Genomic DNA, 26,300 nt, shown 5'->3' with positions numbered 1-26,300 from the left:
GAGTCACAGTGGCCCCTTTGCTACAACCGTAAGCCCACAGCAATGAAATCCCTGACAAAATTGATGGCTTTGGACCTGTAATCAAATTTAATCAAAAGGAAAGAAACATTTTCCAAGACTTAGAAGATTCCATCAAAGTGGTGCCCTGCGATTCAGAATGAGTAAGGTGGAGAATCCAGCAGAATTCCGATTTTGGTAACCGAGCCATTCAGGAAGAGTAATGCCTAGAAAAAGCCATCTTTATGGAGTTACTGACCTTGTAGCTTGGAAAGAAATGGGTTTGAAAAGAAACAAGTCCTGTGAATCATCTGCCTCCAGGAGATGAGAATTAAAAACAGTATCCTAAATAAACAGAAGACAAACCTGATAGAAAGTGAAGTACAGAGGAAACCAATTGAAATTCTCAGGAGGCCTAACCAGTTAAACAGAAAAAATAATATTCCAGCTAATTTTACCAATCATGGAAAAAATTATGCCATCAGAAAGAAACTTACCAGCCAACTTAATCTTTTCAGAAGGGGCCTGAGGGTTCAGGCCCAGTTGAACAGTGTGACTGCTATGTAGTAATAAATAAAATTAATGATGAGATTATGTAAATTGAGGAAGTTTAATTGTATCCATTCACAATCAAGGAACAGTGTAGTGCTAACTCCAACCATGATTAAGTCATACTCCTGAAACCTTATTCTTGACAAAATGGGAGCAATGTGATATAAATTTGACTTAATTCAAAAACATTGGCAGTTCTGTTTGTTGCTCTCACTTATCCTTTAATGTGATATAAATTTGACATAAATAGTGATGGAAAACAGGATGAGTTTGAATGAGCAGATTGAGATCCTGAAGGAACGAGCCACTCTGATGTTCAGCTAGAGAGAAAATCACTTTATAACCAAGGGAAAGATCTTATGTCGAAGAACTTTTGAGTGATGACACTGAAAAGTTGAATACCTTGAGGAATTCATCAGAGAAATTCCAGAAATGTTACTGCAAGGTATTCACAAGCTTAACTCTTGTTTTTATTTTTAAAATTATTTTCATTTTTATTTGAAAGAAAAGAGCAACAGAGGTCTCCCATCTGCTGGTTCACTTCCCAAATGCCTGCAATAGCAAGGGGCTGGGCTAGGCCAAAACCAGGAGCCTGGTTCAGTTCTTCCGTGTGGGTGGCAGGGACCCAAACACTTGACTTCTACTGCCTCCCAGGGTGTGCATTTGCAGGAAGCTATATCATAAACAGAATGAATAGTCAGGACTTGGACCAGCCACTCTGAAGTGGGATGCTTGTGTCCCAGGGAGTGACTTAATTGCTTCACCACATGCCTACCCTTTGTTATTTTTGAAGTTTTAAGATACTTAAAAATAATGACCTTAAAGAATAATGGACTATACCTTTTTTTAAAAGACTTCATAGTTGGCTCAGAAAGAACCATTCTGTGTTGATTTTGGTTGATTATGAAGTAGCTTAATGCTCAAAGAAATTATGGTAACAGTATTTAGGATCTTTCCACACTTGCTCATATTTTTAGACTTTGTCTTAGTTACATCTTGGTCTTCAAAAATATTGGTAGGTCTGTTTGTTCCTGTCACTTATCCTTTAATGTTGATATAATAAATTCAGTTGCCTTCATTTTATACATGCACACATACATACAAATATAAACCTTGTTCAAATTCAGTTTTGGGTTTTAGCATTTGTGGAAATATCTGGAACTTGGTTCATTTTTCAGGTAGTGTTTAGTTCCCAGAACTGTAAATCTTTAGTGCTGAACTTTCTTTTACATTTCTGATGAACATGAAATACATGAGCATTTTATGGGAAGTGCTGAATTTTTAATAAGAAATGTGGCTCTAGGCATTAGTCTCAATTTAAAATGTTGATGTTTTAAAGGCTGTAAATGCATATTTATAGTTATCTGATAGGCCTTGCAGGAGCTCCAATATAAAAACCTGACAGTTTGGGTTTGATAGGCCTTAAAAGCTTGAGAGGAATTGGCAACTTTAAGGAATTGTGACTGACGTTAATCTTCTCCAAATCCATGTTACAGGTGCAGTTTGGATTTTGTGCAGACGAGTGCAGTATTTATGTTAGAATTCTTAAAGTGATGTTTAGTAGAATTATAATTATTAAAATGGATTGAGTCCTTAGATATTTTGATAACAGAATTAATCACCATAAATTCAGGTTTTCTTTTTTTATGAAAAATATCAAAATTGGTAGTTTTTAAACTTGTTTTATAATGTGATTGCTTTGAAAATAGGCTTGTATATTTCAGAAAAATGCAAAATGATAATACAGTTACATTATAACCTTGTATACTCTTATTTCTTAAATAATATAAGATTCAGGCATTTAATGGAGAGAAAAGATATTTTCCCCCACCCATTGGAGGGATGGGAGGTGTTAGTCTGTGTGCCAAGATGGTGCTAAGTTCTCAGTTATATACCAACAATGTCAGCAAGATGCCAGGATAAATCAGAGATTCCAGCGTTTTGGTCTTTTTGAGAGTCCACCTTTGGTTGGCTGTATTGTTAAAACTTCTAAGTAAGTGTTAGTTTCCCTGGGGTATATTATTAATGTTGATTTGTCTTGTAAAACAGAACATTTATGTTATCACTCCTGCCTGATTTGCATTGTATACTAGCTTTCGTTATTTTCTCCCATGCTCTTTGGATTACCTACCTGGTTTGTGCTAACATGGGAAGTTAGAATAACAGTTACATGCCTATACCAATGAATTAAATCTGCTTTTTAATATATTGATATTTTGCCAGTCTACTATTAAGGGATTATTGGAAGCCAGTCACAGAATTTGAAAATAAACCCTGGTCTTAGCTGTTTGATGCTTTTTCATAGAGGCTAAGACCTCATTGCAAACATTTTTTGCCACTAGGAATGCTTGTATTTAATCCAGGAATAATATTTTATAGACTGGGATAGAATTATTGGTAGCTTATATTAACACAAAGGCACAGTTATTGTAACTCAGCAAGTTAAGCCACCCTTGGGATACCCACATCACATATTGAAGTGCCTGGGTTTGAGTTCTGTCTGTGCTTCCAGTTCAGCTGCCTGCTAAAGTACTTGGGAGGAAGCAAGTGATGACCCAAGTTCTTGGGTTCCTGCCAGCACGTATTAGACCCAGATGGAGTCCTTGGCTCCTGGCTTCTACCTGGCCCAGCCCTAGCTGTTGGGGCATTTGCGGGGGTGAGCCAGTGGATGGAAGACCTCTCTCTTCTCTTTGTTGTCACTCCATCTTTCAAATAAATTAGTTTTTAAAAATAAAGGAAGCAACTGAGCACATTTGTCCTTCTTTAGAACAATTTGTGAAAATATGGCATGAAATGTTTTCATTTTCCTGTTTTAAATATTGTAGAGACCTATTATTGCTTTTTTTTGTGGGGGGGAACCTTAAAAATTGCCCCATGTATTGACATTAACTTTTGCTACTCAAGAAAAACAAAATTAAAGGTAGAAATATGTTATTCACCCTTTCCAGTTATAAGTGCATATCCTAAAGAGTTGAAATCACCATCTCAAAAACACATTTGCACATCTATTTGTGGCAGCAAGATTCACAACAGTCAAGAGTGAGAAGTTACCCAAATGTCCTTCAGTGATTAATAAGTAGTATGTTGTATGTAAAACATACAATGGGGCTGGCGGCGTGGCTTAACAGGCTAATCCTCCGCCTTGCGGCGCCGGCACACCGGGTTCTAGTCCCAGGTGGGGCACCGGATTCTATCCCGGTTGCCCCTCTTCCAGGGCAGCTCTCTGCTATGGCCTGGGAGTGCAGTGGAGGATGGCCCAAGTGCTTGGGCCCTGCACCCGCATGGGAGACCAGGAGGAAGCACCTGGCTCCTGGCTTTGAATCAGCGAGATGCGCTGGCCGCAGCGGCCATTGGAGGGTGAACCAACGGCAAAAAGGAAGACCTTTCTCTCTCTCTCTCTCTCTCTCTCTCTCTCTCTCTCTCTCTCTCTCACTATCCACTCTGCCTGTCAAAAAACAAAAAACATACAATGGAATGTTCCTCAGCCTTAAACTTAACAAAGAAAGAAAATCCTGTCACATTCTGCAACATGATGAACTTTGAAAACTTTAAGGGAAATACAAAAAGACAAATATGACACCATTTCCATGAAATACCTAACAAAAGTGGTAACATTTATAGAAAAAGTAGAACCATGATTGCCAGAATCTCAGGGGACAGGGAAGTGGGAAATTGTTTAATGGGTATAAGGTTTCAGTCAGTTTTGCTAGGTGAAAAGTTTTAGGGGTCTGTGGCATTGCAAGATAAAGATATTTAACTGTACTCATCTGCATACTTAAACATTGTGTTGAGAAATTTTGTTCTGTTTAGCCCAATAAAAATAAAATATATAAAAAAAAGTAAACACACACATATATTGGTATCAGAATAGACTTACAAGGGCTGGCATCTGCAGTGCCAACATCCCATATGGGTGGCGGTTCAAGCCCTGGCTGCTCCATTTCTGATCTAGCTCCCTGCTAATGCGCCTGAGAAGGAGAGGAAGATGGCCCAAGTCGTTGGATCCCTACACTCACATGGGAGACCTGGATGAAGCTCCTGGCTCCTGGCTTCAACCTGGCCTGACCCTGGCCTGACACTTGGGCGAGTGAACCACAACTCTTAAGAACTGCAGAGTACATATTCTTTTTGAACACTTCTATGGCACTTTGATCTACACTGGTTTATAAAGCAAATATCAAAGCATTGATCTTATACAAAGCACATAAAAGTCAAACAGTAAAATAATAAACTCCTTGTGTTTTGAAATAATGATATACTCACCTTTTGAAGAAGAAATTAGGGAATCAACATTTAGCATCTACCTCTCACACTGGAATGCCTTGGTTTGAGTTCCAGCTCTAGTTCTCAACTCTAGCTTCTTGCCAGTGTAGACCATGGGAGGCAGCCATGATGGCTCAAGTACTTAGGTTCACGCTACCCATGCATGAGACCTGGATTGCATTACAAGCTTCTGGCTTTGGCCTCCAGACTGGGGCTGTTACAGTAATTTGTGAATGAGCTGGGGAAAAGGAGTGCTCTCATACACGCACTGTCTGTATCCCTCAAATTGAAAGGAGCTAATAGAAGTTATAAAATCTGAATTGAATTATAGCTGAAATTAAGAGGCACAGTTAAGGCATTAACATAAATAGGAAAAACAGTAAGTCACTGATCAATATTTACTGTATAGAAATGCTAGCTCTCAAAAGCATAAAGCAAAAATTTCTCACTTTATGTAACATTGGCTCCAGGTCAGCTGTTGCACGTTGCACCTCCGTGTGTGTGTGTGTGCGCGCGCATGTGTTTGATTTTACTCTGGTTGTCATTGTGTGATTAATGCCACAGAAGCAGCCTCTCTAAACATGCTATTCACCTGGCAGAATGGAAGAACAAGGGGCTGAATAAAATCTTACAATTAAATTTTGAGTTGCTGCATGTAGTGCTTTATGCATTTCTTACATTCTTTTGGCTGAAGTAAATCTGATGGTCAAGTCTATGGTATTGGAAATATATATTCTCAAAAGCCACATGATAATGGGTGGATATGTGTAATTCTCTCCTTGGGGCAGTGAACAAAAACATAATCTGCTAAAGCATTTATCTCAAGGTTAGAAAAGAATTAGCAATATAAATTCCCTATAAAAATATATGCAGGGAAATAAGTGGCAGAATTCGATGAGACACAATAGAGGATTTATCACATCAGGGCTTAATTTTTTTGAAGATATTAAAATGTATCAGGACCAGAAGGAGGAAAATGAATGTTTTACCTGAGATTAAATAGGTCATATAATTACTGATCATACAAAAATAAAGGACAAATTTCCAGAAACATGCAACTTTGCAAGCCAGAAAAGGAATTATTGCTACAAATACAATTTTAGGAACTTCAGGGACACAGCCAGTTAAGCCACCACCTGTGTGTGACGCCAGCATCCCATATGGGCACTAGTTCAAGTCCCAGCTGCTTCGCTTTCAGTCCAACTCACTGCAAATGTGCCTGGGAAAGCAACAGAAGATGGCCTAAGTGTTTAGGCCCCTTCATATATATGGGAGACCTGGATGAAGCTCTTGACTGCTGGTTTCAGTCCAGCCCAGCCCCAGCCATTGTGGCCATTGGGAAGTGAATCAATGGATTGACGATCCCTTATTTCTCTGTCTCTCCCTCTTTGTAACTCTGACTTTCAAATAAATAAATGAATCTTTTAAAAAAATACACATTCTCAAAAAAGAAACTTCAGACTATAATAACTTCAGATATAGTTATCCTAACATGTCTTCCTGTAATTAGAATGGGTAATTTCATTCATGAACAAATAATTCCGGGAAACAGAACTGATAACAGTAACTCAAATATTTGTTGACTAAGTAGTGGTGGGGAGGGAACCATTCACTTACTTTATGTAAAGAGCTTGGGCCAGCAGTGTGGCATAGTGGGCTAAACCTTCCCCTGCACCACCAGCATCCCATATGGGAACCATTTTGAGTCTCTAATGCTTCTCTTCTGATCCAGCTCTCTGCTATGGCCTGGGAAAGCAGTAGGAGGTGGCCCGAGTGCTTAGGCTCCTGTACCCGCATGGGTGACATTGAAGAAGCTCCTGGCTTCTGGCTTCAGATAGGCACAGTTCTGGCCGTTGTGGCCATTTGGGGAGTGAAACAGCGAATGGAAACCTTTCTCTCTGTTTCTCCCTTTCTCTGTAACTCTCTCTCAAATAAATAAATCTTAAAAAAATAAAATAAAAAGAGCTTAACTTTGATACCTGAACTGCACATGAATGAGAAACTAGAAATTCATGAGAGCATGAATTAGTATTAAGTGTTAAACTAGGTATAAAAACCTAAAAAATGTTTTAGCAAACCATATTCAGCAGTGTTTTTAAGAAATGGGTAATCAAATAATCATCCCAATAATGCAAGTTGATTGTACATTAGAAAAACTAATCAAATTCACATTAGCAGATTATAGAAAGATTGTGATTACCTGATTAAATGCAGAAAAATTCAATAAAAGTGTGTATATGTGAGATTTCTTTTAACAATGTAGAGATTAAAAGCTATTTTTTTACTTCATGAGAGGTTTCTGAAAAATCTATAAAGCAAACAGGTGATTGTGAATGGTGAATTTGAAACTAATCTTTTATAATCTGGAATAAATTAAAGATGCACAGTATGAAATCCATTGTATATCTGTGTTAGACCAGTAGGAAGAAAAGGATTAATAATGGAAAAACAAAATAAAATCTTATGAATGTATAACAGAAAACCCAAAAGAATCTTAACAGGTGAATGGTTCAAATCAGTGTTTTAAGTTTTCTAGATAATCATTTTGAAAAATCTCAATAAATTTTTACATAGTAGCAGTTGTGAAAAGTAGTTTTAAAAGTTTTATTTTCTGTCATATTTTTATGGTTATAATAAATTAACACAAGTTTTGGCAATATAAAACAGTTACTCACATAGATCAGGATTCCTGGTGACTAAGCTGGTTTCTCTGATCTCTTAGAAAGCTTATGTCAAGGTGTTGGGCTAATTGGCCTGCTTGTATGTGAGAATCACTTTTTTTTTTTTTTTTTTTTTTTTTTTGACAGGCAGAGTGGATAGAGAGAGAGAGAGAAAGGTCTTCCTTTTTGCTGTTGGTTCACCCTCCAATGGCCACTGCGGCCAGCTCATCGCGCTGATCCGAAGCCAGGAGCCAGGTGCTTCTCCTGGTCTCCCATGCAGGTGCAGGGCCCAAGCACTTGGGCCATCCTCCACTGCCTTCCCGGGCCATAGCAGAGAGCTGGCCTGGAAGAGGGGCAACCGGGATAGAATCTGGCGCCCCAACTGGGACTAGAACCCGGTGTGCCAGCGCCGCAAGGCGGAGGATTAACTTGTTAAGCCACGACGCCGGCCAAGAATCACTTTAATTCAAATTGTTTGCACAGTTTTTTAGGCTGTCCGTAGGGCTGAGTTCCTCCATTCCTTTTCTGGCAGCGTGCATTCCTGGTGTTACTGCACTCTTATTCTTTAAACTAACAATAGCACATAAAGTCTATTCACATCTCTAAATTTTCTTTTTCCTGACTCTCTTCTCTCTGTAGTTGGGGAAAGTTCTCTGGATCATCCATAGTAGGGCTACCTATGTGAAAATCATTTATAATAATCTTGATTATAACTGAAAAGTTATTTTTGCCATGTAAGGTAGTGTAGCCACATGTTATAGGGATTCAGGGGCTAGGAATCTTTGAGAGGCTGTTCTGCCTACACATGGTAGATCTTCAAAATTATATGCTAGATCTTTGTTTTTTTAACTTTTTAAAAAAGATTTATTTATTTATTTGAGTTACACAGAGGGAGAGACAGAGATATTCCATCCACTGGTTCATTTCCTAGATGGTCACAATGACCGGCACTGGGCCAGGCCAAAGCCAGCAGCCAGGAACTTCTTTTTCAGGTCTCCTACAAGGGTAACAAGGGCCCAAGCACTTGAGCCATCTGCTATTTTCCCAGGCCATTAGTAGGGAGCTGGATTGGAAGTGGAGCTGCTGGAACATGAACCAGCACACATGGGATGCTGGCATTGCAAGCTGTGACTTTACCCTCTATGCCACAACACTGACCCCTCTTGGGATACTTTTTATTGCTGATATAATATCATTACTCATTACTGGTCTGCTCAGGTTTTCCATGTCTTCGTAGTACAGTTTGGTTTGGTTATGTATGTCCAGAAACTTATCAATTTCTGTAAATGTGAGATAGCAAATATTTTTGGTTTGTCAGGTCAAAAGATCTTTATTGAAACAGTTCTGCCTTTGTAGTATGAAAACAGCCATAACTATATATAAATAAAGGGTGTGACAAGAGTGGCCCATGGCGGAACAGTTTTCACCCATGTGTCATAATTTTCTGACTATGGAACTGCAGCAAGACAGATACATATCCAGGTAATTTGCTTATACTTTACATGCAAAAAAAAAGCTATAACTGTATTTTGTGTACTCAATAATGTATGTGCATCTTAAAAAGGGGCCAGTGTTGTAGCAAAGCAGGTAAAATCGCTGCCCACAATACTGGCATCCCATATGGACTCTGGTTCAAGTCCCAGCTGTTCTACTTCCCATCCAGCTCCCTGCTAATGGCCTGGGAAAGCAGTAGAACATGGCCCAAGTGCTTGGATCCCTGCACCCACATGGGAGATCCAGAAGAAGCTTCGGCTTCCTGGCTTGAGGTTTTCCAATTTGTTGGGAGGTAGTTCTTTGTAATAGACTCTAGCAATTCTTTGTTTTCCATGAGGAAGTGATGATGAAAGCAACATCAGTTCTTATCTCACATAGAAGAATTTCCATGTGGACAAGAAGGGGCAAAGTGAGATTTATTTAAGTCAGAAACCTCTTGCTGCAGCAGTCAAGAGGAGTGGGTCCAAGGGAGGAGTTGCCCTTGTGCCAGACTTTTAAGGAGAGTATTATAATATTTAATGGAAAGATACTAGTGAGGGCATAAATAGGGAAATATCAAAGTTCAGTTTTTTTTAAAGATTTATTTATTTGAGAGGCAGAGTTACAGAGAGAGAGAGAAAGGGAAAGAGGTCTTCTATCTACTGGTTCATGCACCAAATGGCTGCAGTGGCTGGAGCTGAGTGATCCAAAGCCAGGAACCAGGAGCTGCTTCTAGGTCTCCCACACAGGTGCAAGGGCTCAAGCACTTGGGCTACCACAGCTTTCCATGGCCATAGCAGAGAGCTGGATTGGAAGAGGAGCCGCTGGGTCTCGAGCTGGCACTCATAGGGGGATGCTGGCACTGCAGGCAGAAGCTTAACCTGCTACGCTACAGTGCTGGCCCCCAAAGTTCATGTTTTGAAGGACTCAATATGGTAAACAGGGCAATTCTCCCTAATTCATTCAAAAGTCAATTAAATTCCAGTAAAGTCTCCAATAGATTTTTTTTTTATGAACTTGACATCTGAGTCTAAAATTTATATGAAAGTATAATGGAAAAGAAACTGAACATATCCCTAAAGGCAAAGCAACATATTTTGCTTATTTAAATGTATAAGGTAGACCATAGAAATGAAAGTTCACAAATAGTTTCTTGCACATTTGTAAACCAACGAGGAAGAAGAAGATCCAAATTTTCATACATGTTGCTGAAACAGTTGTTGGAAAAAATGACACTTTAGTTGTCTACCTTACACAGTCACTCAGATGTATCCTGATGAAGGGCAAAAACAAAGCTGTTATGGAATAACAGTAAAAGATCTTAATGATCTCAAGAGTAGGAAAAGATTTCTTAATTAGGCACAAAAAGCATAATCTTTGGCAGATAAGATATGCACAAATTATTTTTTACTGAAACATTTAAAATAGTTAATACATAGTCCACATGTGAAAAATAAGGTTTTCAATCATGATTTGATAGTTCCCATGAATGGATTCATGAAGAGGTACAAATCAATGAAAAGATTCTGGGGGCTGGTGTTGTAGTGTAGCTAGTTAGGATGCTGCCTGCAACATCAGCATCCCATATAGGTGGTGGTTTAAGTCCTGCCACTCTGCTTCTGATCTAGCTCCCTGATAATGTGCCTGGGAATGCAGTGGAAGATGACCCAAGTCCTTGGACCCCTGTGCCCACATGGCAGACCCAGAAGAAGCTTCATGCTCCTGGCTTCGGCCTGGAACAGCGTTGGCTATTGTAGCCATTTGGGAAGTGAACCAGGGGATGGAAGACCTCTCTCTCTGTCTCTCTCTTTCTCTCTCTCCCTCTCTCTGTGAGTTTGCATTTAAATAGATTAAAAAATAAAAAATAATTTAAAAAATTCCTTATAAAACTGGTGATAAGACACGAACAGGTAGCCGGCGCCGCGGCTCACTAGGCTAATCCTCCGCCTTGCGGCGCCGGCACACCGGGTTCTAGTCCCGGTCAGGGCACCGATCCTGTCCCGGTTGCTCCTCTTCCAGGCCAGCTCTCTGCTGTGGCCAGGGAGTGCAGTGGAGGATGGCCCAAGTCCTTGGGCCCTGCACCCCATGGGAGACCAGGAGAAGCACCTGGCTCCTGCCATCGGATCAGCGCGGTGCGCCGGCCGCAGCGCGCTACCGCGGCGGCCATTGGAGGGTGAACCAACGGCAAAAAGGAAGACCTTTCTCTCTGTCTCTCTCTCTCTCACTGTCCACTCTGCCTGTCAAAAAAAAAAAAAAAGACACGAACAGGCATTTGACAAAAGAAGTTCAAATGCTTGAAATTCCAAAAAGATGCTGAATGTTGGTCAAGGAGAAGAGAATGTTTCAGTGAAATATTTCATAAAATCAATGTGAGCATAGTTAAAACATTAGATAGTAAGAAATGTTTGGGAGTATTTGGAATATGAACCTCATTATTCTACATATGGGAATAAAAAATAATGAACCATACTCATACACCATAATCCTCCATTTCTACTCCAGAATATATTATTGAGTTGCATTGTTTGAATAGTATAGCTTTTAACTACATGTGACTATTGAGCCCTTAAAATGTGGCCACTCCAAAATAAAATGTGCATTAAATGTAAAAGACTAGATTTTGAAGACCTAGTAGTAAAGAGAGTGCTGAGTAGCTCAATTTTTAAAATGATTACATGCTGACAAATTGGGCTGAAATATTAAACATTGACTTCTTTCATTTTTAGTGCAGTTTCTGGGAACTTAAATGTGTTTTGTTTGTACCAGATAGCACTAACCCAGAGGAACTTAGAAGTATTCATCAGGGAGCAATGGTTAATGATCTGGCAGGATAAATCACAAATTGGAAATAGCTGAAATGTCAGTCAGCAGTTGTCTGGCTGGATCATCATGTAGTAATCAGTGGGGTACTATATATGAGGGTACTCCATAAAGTTTGTGAGAAAATGTAATTGAAAACTAAATTTGGGAGGGGCGCTGGGCCTAACAGTTAAGAGACTGGTTGGGATGCCTGGCTTCCATTTCAGAGCACCTTGGTTCAAGTCCCAGCTCCACTCCTGATTTCAGCTTCCTGTCAATGTGCACCCTAGGAGGCAGCAGGTTCGGGCTCAAGTAGTTGAGTCCCTGTCACTGCATAGGAAACCTGGATTGAGTTCCTAGTTCTTGGTTTGAACTCTAACCAGGTACCATTGCAGATATTTGAGGAGAGAACCAGTGGATTGGAGTTTTTTCTCCCTCCTTCTTCTCGTAATTTAACTTTTCTCCATGAAATATGAGTTAATATCGTGGTACTGATGGAAAGGTCAGGAGAATAAAAAAGTTAAAGTCATTTTTTTAGGATGAAGGAGTAAATATTAGAGAAATGAAGATTCCTGATGAGGAATGGGAAGCTTTTTCTGTTGGATGAATTATGCTAGAGAGGCTTTAGGCAAAAGACCAGACACAGGAATAAAGAAGATGCCAAAGTTATCCTCGACTTACTTTCTAAACTCTTAAAGTTAAAAAACTTATTGTTACCCTTAACTTATTTTTTTAACCAGTCTAGGTCTCACTTGTTGTTGTGTGTTTGAAGCTGTTGACATCTTGAGAATTTTTAGCTTTCTATTATTTCAGATTGTCTTGACTTTCCTCCTACTTGTGTAGTCATTCTTTTTCATATATATAAAATAAGATTTGTTTATTTCAGAGGCAGAGTTACAGAGAGAGGCAGAGGCAGAGAGAGAGAGAGAGAGGTCTTCCATCTGCTGGGTCACTCCCCAAGTGGCCAAGGCTGGGGCAGGCCAAAGCCAGGAGCCAGGGACTTCTGGGTCTTCCCAGGGATGCAGGGGCCCAAAGACTTGGGCCATACTCTGCTGCTTTCCCAGCTGCATTAGTAAGGAGCTGGGTCATAAATGGAGCACCTGGGACTCAAACCAGTGCCCATATGGGATGCTGGCACTGCAGATGGTGGCTTAACCCACTACACGACAGCACTGGGTTCTTTACTGTTACTTCTATTCCTAGAAAATATTATCTTTTTGGGGCCTCATTCTTCACTATATGCTGTTTAGGCTCAAATGTGTATTTCTAAACAATATTTGGATCTTGAATTTCAGACATGTATGTATCTCGCTGCCTCCTGGAATGTTTCATTGTGCCAGAATTCATTTGAAATCAACATGTCCCCCCCAACTAAATTTATCATATCTCAAGTGAAATCCCCCTTTTCTTACCTCCATCCCCCAAAACAAAACAAACACCTGTTTAGTCTGTTTCTTTTACTGGTACCTCACCCCATGATCCCTGAACGTTGGCATGAGTAAATGCTTCTTACCTTACCCTAAGTTCCATTTGCACTAAATTCCTTTTTTTCTTGAATTTTTCCATTCCTCTGTATCCACTGTTCTAGCCTTATCTCTTTTTCCCCCATCTCAGTACACTGAAGTTCTTGCAGTTTTCGTTTTTAAGCTTTTCTTTGAAATACTTTTGCCTCATCATCATTGCTAGGCTGAGAACTCCTTTTCATATTTCAAATGTGGTTACTTTGTTCATCCTATTCTGATTTTTGCATTCTCCCTCTTTCAGCATAACTCTGTAAACCTCCACTGTAGCAGAGCACAAGTGATAGAGTGTGGGGCAAGTATTCTGTTAGTATATGAATGGCTAGGTGTCCAGGTAACCTTCCTATGGAAAATAGTAAGAAATCCTCCACAAAATGATAGTGAAATACACTGACAAAAATAAGGAACACTCATTCCAGGGATTGACTGAATGTAGGAGCCCAGAGAAAGAGATCATTTCTTAAAAAGATGAACTCAGTTTTGAAATTCATACCCTTATATGATACATAGTGCAGGAGATAAACCCCAGGATCTGTCAAAGTTAGGAGATAAAGCAGGATACTGGCCTATAACATTAGTTTAAGATTGAACTAGAAATAAAGCCAGGGCTGGTGCTGTGGTGTAACAAGTTGAGCTGCTGCCTGTGATGCTGGCACACTTTATTGGCAACAGTTCAAGTTCCCACTACCCCACTTCTGATCCAGATCCTTGCTAGTGCATGTGGGAAAGCAGTGAAGGGCCCCTGTACCCACAAGGGAGACCCAGATGAAACTCCTGGCTCCTTGTTTCTGTGTGGCCCAGCCCTGGCCCTTGAAACCATTTTGTGAGTGAACCCTTGGGTGACAATTTCTCTGTCTTTCTGTAATTATATCTTTCAAATAAAGAAAATAAACATTTTTAAAAAAGGAAACACTTTATTATTTTTTTTTTTAAATAAAACCTGTGCTAGCAAAAGAAAAAAAAAATGGCAGATTAGGGAGTGGGTCCAACAACCTGGGAAGATAGAGGTTGCTGGCAGTTACCTGAGGTCCAAGTGAAAGTGAAGAGAGCCGGTGCCGTGGCTCAACAGGTTAATCCTCTGCCTAGTGGCGCCGGCACACCAGGTTCTAGTCCCGGTCGGGGCACTGGATTCTGTCCTGGTTGCCCCTCTTCCAGACCAGCTCTCTGCTGTGGCCAGGGAGTGCAGTAGAGGATGGCCGAAGTCCTTGGGCCCTGCACCCCATGAGAGACCAAGATAAGCACCTGGCTCCTGCCGGATCAGTGCGGTGCGGCGGCCTCAGCGGCCATTGGAGGGTGAACCAACAGCAAAGGAAGACCTTTCTTTCTCTCTCTCACTGTCCATTCTGCCTGTCAAAAATTAAAAAAAAGAAAAGAAAAGAAAGTGAAGAGAAATGGCTGTTTCAAACCAGTCTCTCCAAAATAAAACCCAGGACCCAGGCAAGAGAGATTGGATGTCATTTTAAATCAGGATTACAACTAGGGTAGCTCACAGCTGTGCACATAGCAGCCCACTGAGAGGGGGTACCTGAACACAGCACTGGATCACCAGTTAGACTCACAGCTGACTTCTTATCATAAACTCTACATGCTAGAAGGGAATATAGAGATATAGTCCAAGTCTTAAAAAGAAAAAACTGTCAAGTCAGAATACTGTACCCTGCAAAACTTGCATTTATGAATGAAGGTGAAATAAAGACCTTCTATAACAAATAGAAATTGAAAGAATATGTTGACACTTGTCCAGCCCTACAAAAGATGCTCAAGGATGTGCTACACACAAAAACACAGAAAGATAGTCACCAGTATGAAAGAATGAGAAGGCAGAAAAACCATCAGTAGAAGTGCAAAACAAGTTCAAAGTAAACAATAGGAATAATTATCGAAAAGTAGAAGGACTAAGTTATTACTTAGCAATAGTTACCTTGAATGTAAGTGGTCTCAATTCTCCAGTTAAAAGATTGGCTGAATGGATTGAAAACCAAACCTATCTATTTGCTTCACTAACAAGAAACAAATTTCACCAACAAAGATACATGCAGATTGAAAGTGAAAGATTGGAAAAAGATTGTCCATGCTAACAGAAACAAAAAAGGAGCTAGTGTTTCCATCCTAAAATCAGACTTTAACATAACAACTGTTAAAAGAGATGAAGAGGGGGGGCTGGCACTGTGGTACAGTGGGTTAAAGCCCCGGCCTGAAGTGCCGGCATCCCATATGGGCACCGATTCATGTCCTGGCTACTCCTCTTCCAATCCAGCTCTCTGCTATGGCCCAGGAAAGCAGTAGAAGATGGCCCAAGTCCTTGGGCCCCTGCACCCGCATGGGAGACCCGGAAGAAGCTCCTGGCTCCTGGCTTCAGTTCGGCGCAGCTCTGGCTGTTACAGCCATCTGGGGAGTGAACCAGTGGATGGAAGACCTCTCTCTCTCTGTTTCTACCTCTATCTGTAACTCTGCCTTTTTTTTTTGTGGGGGTGGGGTGGTGAGTGTAATGCTTCTTTGGCTTCCTGGAATGTCTGCCCTTTCAGTGAATACCAGGTGTGTGGTGGGTATGGCCTGGGGGTTCTGGTCAATGCTTAGGGCAGGGCAAGTTTCCAGCTATGCCCTGCAACTTTTCACATTGCCACCTAAGACCGAAGGTCTCAGCACCTAAGGTTCCCCCTGATGCTGCTGGCAGGATGCTTTTTTTTTTTTTTTTTTTTTTTTTTTTTTTTTTTTTTGCGGTAACTGCCCAGTCACTTTCTGGTCTATCTCTGAGACAGTGGGGCTGCAAGCCAGTTCCTCTGTTCTTAGCTCTGGATCACACACTAGTCACTGGCTTAACGTTTGCCTGCTGCTGCTTCCAGCACTGCATTCAGGCACCCCCTCTCAGTGAGCCGCTATGTGCACAGCTGTGAGCTACCCTAGTTGTAATCCTGATTTAAAATGGCATCCAATCTCTCTTAGAAAACACATGGAGACTGAACATCATGCTCCTGAATGAACAATAGGTCATAGAAGTGATCAAAAGAGAAATAAAAAAATTTCTGGAAACAAAAGAAGATGACAGTACATCATACTAAAACCTATGGGATCCAGCAAAAGCAGTGTTAAGAGATAAAGTTCATAGCAATCAATGCCTACATGAAACTGGAAAGGAAGAAGACTCAGATCAAAAAATTCAAAATGAAAAAGGAAATGTAACAACAGACACCACAGAAATAAAAAAAATAATAATCAGAAATTACTACCAAGAGATGTATGCCAACAAACCGGGAAACCTAGAAGAAATGGATAGATTCTTGGACACATACAACCTACCTATATTGAGTCATGAAGACAGAAAACCTAAACAGATCCATAACCAAGATGGAAATTGAATCAGTAATAAAGAACCTCCCAGCAAAGAAAAGCCCAGGACTCCATGGCTTCACTGCTGAATTCTACCAACCATTTAAAGAAGAACTAACTCCAATTATTCTCAAGCTATTCAAAACAATTGAGAGGGAATCCTTTCAAATTCTTTCTGTGAAACCAGCATTACCTTTATTTCTAAATTTAAAACAGATGCAGCGGAGAAAGAGAACTACAGACCAATTTCCCTGATAAACATGAACTCAAAAATCCTCAACCAAATACAAGCCAATCAAATCTAACAACACATCAGAAAGATCATTCACCTGAACCAATTGAGATTTATCCCTGGTATGGAAGGATGGTTCAACATCAATCAATGTAGTGCATCACATTAGCAAATTGCAGAACAAAAACCATGTGATTATCTCAGTTAAGGCAGAGAAAGCATTTGATAAAATACAATACCTTTTCATGATGAAAACTCTAAGCAAATTGGGTGTAGATGGAACATTTCTCAACGCAATCATGGCAAATTTATGACAAACCAAAGGGCAACACCCTATTGAATGGAGAAAGGTTGGAAGCATTTCCCCTGAGATCCGGAGCCAAACAAGGATGCCCATTCTTACTATGGCTGTTCACTATAGTCCTGAAAGTGTTAGCCAGAGCAATTAGGCAAGAAAAAGAAATCAAAGAGGAAGTCAAACTATCCCTATTTGCACTATTTGCAGATGACATGATACTATATATAAGGGATCCAAAAGAGCTCCACTAAGGGACTATTGGAACTCAGAAGAGTTTGGCAAAGTAGCAGGATGTAAAATCAATACACATACACACACACACAAACAACCTTTGTATATGTAGACAGTGCCACAGCTGAGGAAGAATTTCTTTCTTTCTTTTTTTTTTTTAGATTTATTTGTTTTTTTTACTTGAGAGTCAGAGTTACACAGAGAGAGGAGAGGCAGAGAGAGAGAGAGAGGGCTTCATCCAATGGTTCACTTCCTAGATGACTGCAATGGCCAGAGCTGCGCTGACCTGAAGCCAGGAGCTTCTTCCAGGTCTCCTACATGGGTGCAGGGGCCCAAGGACTTGGGCCATCTTATACTGCTATCCCAGGTCATAGCAGAGAGCTGGATTAGAAGTAGAGCAGCTGGGAGTAGAACTGGCGCCCATATTGGATGTTGGCACTTCAGGCCAGGGCGTTAACCCACTGCACCACAGCGCTGCCCCCCGAGGAAGAATTTCTAAGATCAATCCCAGTCACAATAGCTACAGAAAAATCAAATACCTTGGAATAAATTAAACCATGGATGTCAAAGATCTCTAAAATGAGAATTACAAAACATTAAAAAAGAAATAGAAGATACAAAAAAATGGAAAAATCTTCAATGTTCATAGATTGTAACGATCAATATCATCGAAATGTTCATACTTCTGAAAGCAATCTACAGATTCAATGTTCTACCAATCAAAATACTAAAGACATTCTCAGATATAGAAAATATGATGCTGAAATTCATATGAAAACACAGGAGACCCGAATAGTTAAAGCAATCTTATACAACAAAAACAAATTTGGAGGCATCACAATACCAGATTTCAAGGCATACTATGGACAGGTACAAAACAACCTGGTACTTCAAAAACAGATGGATAGACCAATGGAACAGAATAGAAACACCAAAAATCAACTCAAGCATCTGCAACCAACTTATCTTTGACAAAGGAGCTAAAATAAAGCCCGGGAGGAAGGACTGTCTCTTCAACAAATGGTGGGGGCTGGCGCTTTGGCACAGTGGGTAAAGCAGCCACCTCCAGTGCCAGCATCCCATATGGGTGCTGGTTTGAGTCCAGGATGCCCTGCTTCTGATCCAGCTCTGTGCTATGACCTGGGAAATCAGTAGGAGCTGGCCCAAGTCCTTGGGCCCTGCACCCACCTGGGAGACTCGGAAGAATCTCTTGGCTCCTGGCTTCAGATTGGCGCAGCTTCGGCTATTGCAGACATCTGGGGAGTGAACCAGCTGATGGAAGACCTCTCTCTCTCTGCCTTTCCTCTTCCTGTGTAATTCTGACTTTCAAGTAAATAAATAAATCTTAAAAAAAACATGGTGCTGGAAAAACCGGATCTCCGCATGCAGAAATATGAACCAAGACCCATACCTTACACCTTACACAAAAATCCACTCAAAATAGATTAACGACCTAAATTTACGACTTGATAGAGAACACTGGGAAAACCCTGCAAGGCATTGGCCACAGGCAAAGAGTTCTTGGAAAAGACCCCAGAGGCATAGGCAGTCAAAGCCAAAACTGACAAATGGGATTACATAAAATTGAGAAGCTTCAATACTGCAAAATAAACAGCAAAGTAAAGAGGCAACTGACAGAGTGGGAGAAATTATTTGCAAAGTGTACAACAGATAAAGGGTTAATAACCAGAATATATAAAGAGATCAAGAAACTCAACAACACCTAAACAAACAACCTAATTAAGACATGGGCAAAGGACTTAAACAGACATTTTTCAAAAGAGGAAAATTTAATGGCCAACAGACACATGAAAAATTGCTCGGTATCACTAGCTTTCAGGGAAATGCAAATCAAAACCATAATGAGATTTCACCTCAGCCTGGTTAGAATGGCTTTCATACAGAAATCAACAGACAACAAATGCTGGTGAGTATGTGGGGGAAAAGGTACCCTAATTCACTGTTGGTGGGAATCCTCACCAGCATTTGTTGTTTATTGATTTCTGTATGAAAGCCATTCCAACTGGGGTGAGGTGAAACCTCATTTGTGGTTTTGATTTGCATCTCCCTGATGATTTTGCCATTTTTAAAAATCCCTATTGTCTGTTTTCCTTTGTTAGCTTCATTTTAATTCATGCTTTCTCTGTGTGGTAGCAGTGATGGCCGCTGAACATTGCAGGCTTAAGTTAATTTCCAGAGTAAGTTTTCGTAAAGAAAAGAAAACTATCCCACTTCTTTCTGAAAATATAAGTCTATTTGTCAAATTTTTCTAATGCTGTTTAGTGGCTGTTCCCTCACTTCAGGAAGTTCTTTGATGAATAAGAATTCATCATTTGGCTGTTACTTATCTTCATTGTATCATTCCTCATTGCTTTGTAATTCATATCCATAAATACCAAGTTGCATGTACTGTTTCTTCTGTCTGAAAGAACATTTCACATTGTCTACTTGCCAAGTTCCTTTTTATCCTTTAGGTAAAAAATCAGGTTTGTTATTATTCTCTCTTTTAGCTTTTGTGTTTATCCACCACAGAAAAATCACTCTCCTACTTTGTAACTCAAATATACTTATTTTTTTGTTTTTGTTTCTTTTTAAAGATTTAATTATTTATTTGATAGGCAGAGTTACAGACAGAGGGAAAGAGAGATCTTCCATCTACTGGTTCACTCCCCAGATGGCTGCAATGCCCAGAGCTGGGCTGATCCAAAGCCAGGAGCCAGGAACGTCTTCCAGGGCTCCCACATGCATGCAGGGGCCAAGCACTAGGGCCATCTTCCACTGCTTTACAGGTCATCAGCACCATCAGGGAGCTGGATCAGAAGTGCAGCAGTTAGGACTCAAACTGGTGTCCATATGGGATGCTGGCATCACAGGTGGAGGCTTAGCCTACTATGCCACATCACTGGCCCTCAAGTGTACCTATTTTTAACTTGTAGTGCATTATAATTAACTTATTTACAAATTTTTCTCATTCACTGAACTACTAGATCTTTTTCATAGCCTCCTCTGCATCCTTTTTTTTCTTTGCAAGACAGAGAGAATGCAAAAATATTCCCATCAGCTAAATGTCTTCAATGAGTCAGGAACCTTGAGTCATCACCCTTGCCTCCTCTGCATTCGAAGGAAGCTGGATTCAGGAGTTAGCCAGGAATTGAACCCAGGCACTCTGATATGGGATGTGGCTAGCTTAACCACTAGGCTAAACACCCACTCTCTCATCCCCACCAAGATATAAATTTATTGTGAACAAGTGAACAAAAAGCAGACTTTGGTTGTGCATCCAGTCTTTTTTTTTTTTAACTTTTATTTAATGAATATAAATTTCCAATGTATAGCTTATGGATTACAATGGCTTCCCCCTCCCATAACTTCCCTCCCACCTGCAACCCTCCCCTCTCCTGCTCCCTCTCCCCTTCCATTCACATCAAGATTCATTTTCAATTCTCTTTATATACAGAAGATCAGTTTAGTATATATTAAGTAAAGATTTCAACAGTTTGCACCCACATAGAAACACAAAGTGAAACATACTGTTTGAGTACTAGTTATAGCATTAAATCACAATGAACAGCATATTAAGGACAGAGATCCCACATGAGGAGCAAGCGCACAGTGACTCCTGTTGTTGACCCAACAAATTGACACTCTAGTTTATGGCGCCAGTAACCACCCTAGGCTGTCGTCATGAGTTGCCAAGGCTATGGAAGCCTTCCAAGTTTGCCGACTCTGATCATATTTAGACAAGGTCATAAAAGACAGGGTGAGGATAGTAACCAATGATCCTAAGAGTGGCATTAACCAGGTCTGAACAATTATACAGCATTAAGTGGGGAAGAGGACCATCAGTACACACATGTTGGGAGTAGAGCCATTGGTGGTAGAGTAGAGGTTATGATTACGAAGGAATGAGGACCAAGTGTGCTAGACAGGGTCTAAAACAAAGGACAGAGTCATTATTAGAGGAGCTAAGAAAGGTGCTAAGCTACAATTAAGTTTTCTGATTGAGAGGCAAATAGAACCTGACAGAAGGGGCTTGATAATTGTTGGGCTTTAGGCCTTGTGAGTTAAGAGGCCCAGACCTATCTATCTCTTCACATGGGGTACATCCTAAGGGAGGTGTGAACCTCCTAGGGGAAGGCACTCTGTTGACTTTCATTACTTAGCTGGCCTGGGAGGAGAGCTGGCCAGGTAAAGGCAGGTGGCATCTCTAACAAGAAATTTACAGTTCTGCCTGCAATGTTGCTGACCCTACTTGGCCGTCCCCTCAGCTGCAGTGGTCACTTGGAAATTGGGCTGAGTGAAGGGCTTTTCAGCTTAGAGCCAATAAGATCTGTGGCTCTGACCTGGGCATCCTTGGACTCCAGGGCAGGTCCATTTCCAGTGATCCAACTCTTGGCAGAGCTGCCAGGGCTCTTCACAAGCTGACTTCTGCTGAAGCCCAGGCTTACCACTTTGAAAGCCACTGCAGTGGACTGGCCTGTTGGGTCTCCTTGAGGGCAGATCACTGTACAGATCAGCCATGCTTCTGAGTGCATCCAGTCTTGCAGGTAGTTCACACCAACTCTTTTTTTTAAGACCATCTAGAAAAGTTGGTTAAAACTATCTGGAGAGTTGGTCTTTAGCCTTACAGTTAAGACAGTTGCATCCAACATTAGAGTACCTAAGTTCAGTTCTAGGATCTCACTCCTGATTTCAGCTTCCTTCTGTGGAGTCCCTGGGAGGCCGCAGTAATGGTTCAGGTAACTGTGTTCCTGCCCCTTGTATGGGAGACCTGGTTTGCATTCCCAACTCCTGGCCCTGATCACAGCCCAAACCTGTCCATTGTGGGCATTTGAGGAGTGACCCAGTGGATGGGAGCCCTTTCTGTCTGTCGCTGCCTGTCAAGTAAATGAATAACCTGTGTGAACACACAACAGAGATGACAAGACAACAAAGAATCACATGGTCAAAATCTGGAAGCAGAGGAAACCCAAAGAAATGGGGCTGGCATTTGGTCAGTTTCCCCGAGAGGCACATGCCATTCCTAGAAGAAGCAACTGAGAGCTGTTAGGAGACTTTTCAAAAACGCCTGATACTAGGAGGGTAAAAACTGGAGTCTGGAAACCAGAGGCAACTCTGAAGGACTCCGTCTTAGAAATTAGGGTGATTTGGAAAAGACCTCAGCTTCTAGTAGATTAATCACTTAATCATTGTGCTGATGCCTTTAGCCGTGCTGAAGTGAACACAAGTTCTTTCTAGATGAAAATATCATTGTGGGCCCCAAATTTTCAATAATAATAATCTGTTCCTCAAAAAATAATCAGAGGCAGTGGACCCGACGCACCATGCCAGCTGTTGGCAGGAAGCACTGCTCTTTCAAGCCTGGGCTAGGTCTGTCAACATTGACGAAGAATCTGATGCGCTGTTTTGAATTTGTTCTGGACCTCGAAATTACATCCAGGAAGGAAAAAAGAACAAGGCAGTGTAAAGGTAAAGAGGGCCTCCAGTGTTGTTCTTTACAAAATTGACATCCCTCCAACAGACATGAACCCCTGTATCCAGAAGGGTTGGTTCAAGGATATCACATCTTCAAGGAGAGAATAAAAGTGCCCGATATGTAAGTGGGTCATGTAGAGAAATCCAAAAGTGATTATCACAGAAGGGACAGCTAAAGTATACCCTTTTGCAGTAGCAGCCACTCTCCAGAATATAAAGTTTACAAAAGGTCAATATAACAACTTCATTGAACTTCAAGAGACATTACATTAGAATATTTGCAAGGGGGTTGGTGCTGTGGTGTAGTGGGTAAAGCTGCCGCCTGCAGTGCTGGCATCCCATGTGGGTGCTGGTTCGAGTCCTGGCTGCTCCACTTCCAATCCAGCTCTCTGCTATGGCCTGAGAAAGCAGCAGAAGATGGCCCAAGTCCTTGGGCCCCTGCACCCACCTGGGAGACCTGGAAGAAGCTCCAGGATCTTCTCTTCACAATGGCCCAGCTCCAACTGTTATGGCCATTTGGGGAGTGAACCAGAGGATGGAAGACTTCTCTCTCTCTCTGTCTCTCTCTCTGCCTCTTTAACCCTGTCTTTCAAGTAAATAAATAAACTTTTTTTTTAAATAGTTCGTTTTTGTTTTTTTTAAAGATTTATTTATTTGAAAGTCAGAGTTACATACAGAGAGGAGAGGCCGAGAGAGAGAGAGAGAGAGAGAGAGAGAGAGAGAGAGAGAGAGAAGTCTTCCATCTGATAGTTCACTCCCCAGACAGCTACAACGGCCGGAGCTACGCTGATCCGAAGCCAGGAGCCAGGAGCTTCCTCCAGGTCTCCCATGTGGGTGCAGGGGCCCAAGGACTTGGGCCATCTTCTACTGCTTTCCTGGGCCACAGCAGAGAGCTGGACTGGAAGAGGAGTAGTCGGGACTAGAACAGGCGCCCATATGGGATGCTGGTGCTTCAGGCCAGGGCGTTAACCCACTGTGCCACAGCACTGGCCCCAATAAATAAACATTAAAAAAAAAAAAAAAAAAAAAAGATTTGGGCCGCACTGCGGCTCACTAGGCTAATCCTCTGCCTGCGGCGCCGGCACACTGCGTTCTAGTCCCGGTCGGGGCGCCGGATTCTGTCCCAGTTGCCCTTCTTCCTGTCCAGCTCTCTGCTGTGGCCCAGGAGTGCAATAGAGGATGGCCCAGGTCCTTGGGCCCTGCACCCGCATGGGAGACCAGGAGGAAGCATCTGGCTCCCGGCTTTGGATCGGTGCAGTGCGCCGGCCGCAGCACACCAGCTGTAGCGGCCATTTGGGGGGTGAACCAAGGGAAAAAGGAAGACCTTTCTCTCTGTCTCTCTCTCACTGTCTACTCTGCCTGTTTAAAAAAAAAAAGATTTGCAGGGAAAGAGCATTGACTAGGCTGACATTGTAGCACAAACTGGATAAGCCTCTGCCTGCGATGCCAGCATCCCATTTTAGCACTGGTGCAAGACTTGGCGGTTCCACTTCTGATCCCGATCCCTGCCAATGTGCCTGTGAAAGCAGTGGAAGATGGCCCAAGTCCTTGAAACTTTGCACTCACATGGGAGACCTGGAAAAAGCTCCTGGCTTCTGGCTCTTGGCTTTGACCTAGCCCAGCACAGCTGTTGCTGCCATTTGGAAAAAGCCATCAGATGAAAGGTTTCTCTCTCTGTCTCTCTCTCTGTCTCTGTCTTTCCTCCTCTCTCTATAACTCTGCCTTTCAAATAAAAAAAGCTTTTAATTTATATACAAAAAAAAGTATCGGCTGCTATTTGTAGCCATGATTTTATTAGGCCCTTTTGTTAGGCCTACTTTATTAGGCCCATTTGCTTATACTATGAAGCATCCTTCTGGTATCAAATCAAGCCTCTAAATAAGATTGAGGAGTACACAGTTTGTGAACTGATGAACATCTACAAGAGCCTGACAAGCCCCTTAAGCATTATTTCCACATCATTGAAAATAAACCCCTATATCCAGTACCTGTGATAGCAATGTAGTTGTCCTATCAATGCCTCCAGTCATCAGTGGGGATCATTCCAAAAGAACAGTAGATACTAGAAATGTATTTATTGAATGCACTGAAATTGGCTTTATGATAATGTCACCATGTTCAGTGAATATTATGAGAATCAATTTATAGTTGAATCCAGAAGTAGTTTAGCAAAAGGAGGTGGTAAGAACTTATCTGATTAATAAGAAAGTTGGAATCAGGGAAACTTCAGAAAATCTTGCCAAGCTTCTGACCAGGATGTATTTGAAGTCAGAAGCCATGGGCAATGAGAATCAGGTTGAGATTGAAATCCATCTGATAAGAGTTGCCATTGTGACCATGCATGTGATATTGTAGAAGATGCAGCTATTGCTTATGAATATTACAACATTGAGATGACTTTTCTGAAAATATATACCATAGCTGATAATTTCCTCTTAATCAGCTCACTGAACTTCCTAGACATGACATGGCAGCCGGCTGTTGAGTTCACTCAAGTGCTTGCCTGTGCCCTGTGCTCCTAAGAAGATATTGCTGATAAAGTTGGCTTGGATGTCTCTGCAATAAAGACACCTAAGTGGTCCTCAAACAGCTGTATTTCAGGTGCTGTGCACTACTTTCTTCCTGGCCTCCTGGAGCAGCAAATCAGAGATGCCCCTTCCTCTGAAACTCTTTGAAATCTCTGACATTACAATAAAAGATTCTTTCAAAGATCTAGGTGCAAAAAGTTGCAGGTATCTGTGAGCTATTTATTCTAAGAAAAACCCTGTATTTCAGATCACCTAGAGCTACTGGACAGAGTTATGTAGCTGCTTGCTGTGCTTCCTGGGGAAGGTAAGGGAGGTCATGGAATCAAAGCATCAGCAGGCCTTGCTTTCATCCTTGGGTGATGTGCAAAGATCTTTGCCAGGGGTCAAAGCATCAGGAAGCTTGGGGTCCTTTATCTAGATGTTATCAAATTTGAGTGCCATGCCCTTCTCCTCCATGAAAATCAATATCATGCGTACCCTTTTTGTGAATACATGAAGATGGGTGGGTGTCTGTTGTGTGATTCTGTCCCCAAGTGTCCCTTTCTCTTTCTTCTGGTGTCCTTTAGCCTCATCCAGAGGGGACATCCATTTGTGCTTTAATATTGAATAAAGTTAAAGGTACTGTCTGGCAAAACAAACAAACAAGCAAAAAACAGAAATGTCAGAAGGATAGGGAAAAAAAAAAAAACCTCAACAGGAAATAGAAGTGGATCTGTAGGGATTTAGACAGCAGCAGCATCAAACATATTTTAATGAGCTATTTTTTAAAAGGTTTACTTATTTATTTGAAAGGCAGAGTTATAGAGAGGCAGGGGCAGAGAGAGAGGGAGAGGGAGAGAGAGAGAGAGAGAGAGATATCTTCCATCCGCTGGTTCACTCCCCAAATGACCACAATGGCCAGAGCTGGGCTGATCTGAAGCCAGGAGCCAGGAGCTTCTTCCAGGT

The 26,300-nt window shown here is 41.4% G+C and overlaps 1 protein-coding gene and 1 pseudogene across 8 annotated transcripts in view; both read left to right on the top strand.

The window, feature by feature from the left end:
* The window catches only part of LARP1B (La ribonucleoprotein 1B), a 142,408-nt gene that overhangs the window by 58,643 nt on the left and 57,465 nt on the right, over positions 1-26,300 (top strand). The window lies entirely within an intron of this gene.
* Positions 21,872-25,901, top strand: LOC133765774 (phenylalanine--tRNA ligase beta subunit-like; annotated as a pseudogene).

This window comes from Lepus europaeus, chromosome 8 (genome assembly GCF_033115175.1).
Source record: "Lepus europaeus isolate LE1 chromosome 8, mLepTim1.pri, whole genome shotgun sequence".
In the NCBI taxonomy this organism is placed as follows: domain Eukaryota; kingdom Metazoa; phylum Chordata; class Mammalia; order Lagomorpha; family Leporidae; genus Lepus; species Lepus europaeus.
The sequence above is the reverse complement of the archived record's forward strand: the minus strand, read 5'-3'. Positions and strand labels throughout refer to the sequence as shown.